This window comes from Ovis canadensis, chromosome 5 (assembly GCF_042477335.2).
Source record: "Ovis canadensis isolate MfBH-ARS-UI-01 breed Bighorn chromosome 5, ARS-UI_OviCan_v2, whole genome shotgun sequence".
NCBI classification, from domain to species: Eukaryota; Metazoa; Chordata; class Mammalia; order Artiodactyla; family Bovidae; genus Ovis; species Ovis canadensis.
Window position 1 is genome coordinate 28,672,890 of NC_091249.1, and position 1,982 is coordinate 28,674,871.

At 41.1% G+C, this 1,982-nt stretch overlaps 1 pseudogene; it reads right to left on the reverse strand.

Annotated features, from left to right (window-relative positions):
- Nucleotides 1-1,327: 1,327 nt before the first annotated feature.
- On the reverse strand, nucleotides 1,328-1,457 carry LOC138441943 (U4 spliceosomal RNA; annotated as a pseudogene).
- Between the last annotated feature and the right edge of the window lie 525 nt (nucleotides 1,458-1,982).

Sequence of the window (1,982 nt, forward strand, 5' to 3'; positions counted from 1 at the left end):
TGAGGTTGTCCTCATTTCTTTTAATTTTTTTTCTTTTTTCCTCTTTGCTTCATTTATTTCCACCATTCTATCTTCCACCTCACTTATCCTATCTTCTGCCTTAGTTATTCTACTGTTGGTTCCCTCCAGAGTGCTTTTGATCTCAGTTATTGCATTATTCATCATGGATTAACCCTTTTTTATTTCTTCTAGGTCCTTGTTAAAAATTTCTTGCATCTTCTCAATCCTTGTCTCCAGACCATTTATCCATAACTGCATTTTGTTTCCAAGATTTTGGATCATCTTTACTATCATTATTTTGAATTCTTTTTCAAGTAGACTCCCTATCTCCTCCTCTTTTGTTTGGTATGGTGGCATTTATCACGTTCCTTTACCTGCTGAATATTTCTCTGCCTTTTCATCTTGTTTAGATTGCTCTGTTTGGGGTGGCCTTTCTGTATGCTGGAAGTTTCAGGTTCCACCTTATTGTGGAGGTTGCTCCCTGTGGGTGGGGTTGGACTAGTGGCTTGTCGAGGTTTCCTTGTCAGGGAAGCTTGCTTCGGTGTTCTGGTGGGTGGAGCTGGATCTCTTCTCTCTGAAGTGCAATGAAGTGTCCAGTAGTGAGTTTTGAGGTATCAATGGGTTTGGTGTGACTTTGGGCAGCCTGTATTTTAATGCTCAGGGCTATGTTCCTGCATTGCTAGAGAATTAGCTTGGTATGTCTTGCTCTGAAACTTGTTGGCTCTTGGGTGGAGTTTGGTTTCAGCGTAGGTATGGAGGCTCTTGGATGAGCTCTTGTTGATTAATGTTCCCTGGGGTCAGGAGTTTTCTGGTGTTTTCAAGTTTTGGATTCAAGTCTCTTGCCTCTGGCTTTCAGTCTTATTCTTAAGACTTCTCCATCCATACAGCACTGGTGACAAAACATCTCGGTTAATGGTGAAAAGATTCTCCACAGTGAGGGACACCCAGAGAGGTTCACTGAGTTACATGGAGAAGACAAGAGGAAGGAGGGAGATAGAGGTGACCAGCAGGAGAAGAGGGGGAATCAAAAGGGGGGGAGAGCATTCTAGCCAGTAATCAATTCCTTATGTGCTCTCCACAGTCGGGAACAGTCAGAGAGGTTCACAGAGTTACACAGAGAAGAGAAGAGGGAGGAAGGAGATAGAGGTGACCAGGAGGAGAAGAGGGGGAGTCAAAAGGAGAGAGACAGATCTAGCCAGTAATCAGTTCCCTAAGTGTTCTCCACAGCCCAGAACACTGAAAGAGATTCACAGAGTTGGGTAGAGAAGAGAAGCGGGAGGGAGGAGATAGAGGTGACCTGCGGGAGAAAAAGGAGAGTCAAAAGGGGGAGGGAGCAATCAAGGCAGTAATCACACCCCTAAGTAAAAATGGGTACTGAAGATTAGATTATTTTCAATTAGCAATAATCGTGCCTTGGATAAACCTCATTGGCTACGATACTGCCACTATGCAAAGCTGAAGATTAGATTCTTAAAGGTACAAAATTGATAACAAAAAGCAAAAAACAAAGATTAAAAATCTAGAGTAGAGGTTGACTCTCAAAAGTACAATATGAAAGAGACAAAACAAACTCACAAAAGTTATAAAATATATATGTATGAAATTTGCTTTAAAAATAGGGTCTTTTTTGCAAGGTAATAGTAGGTTATAAAAATGAAAATTAAAGGAGTAATAAAGAACTTAAAAATAAAAAAAATTTAATTTAAAAATGATAATTGTAAAGTATATCTAGGAATTTCTCTGGAGCTGTTAAGGGCAGTGTGGGATCAGTTCAGTTCCAGATAGTACCTTGTTCCAGCTTACACTTCTCAAGGTGTACAGACCCCTTCCAATGTAGTCAGTGCTAACTACAGGGTTTTAATCTGTTGCACCTGTCACTTCCAGAGCGCCTCCCTCTTCTTTGTTTATTTTGGCTTTCTCTGTTTGCAAGTCTCTTCAGTGTCTAATTTCTGCCCTGACACAACGGGGCAAAGGTGGTCACT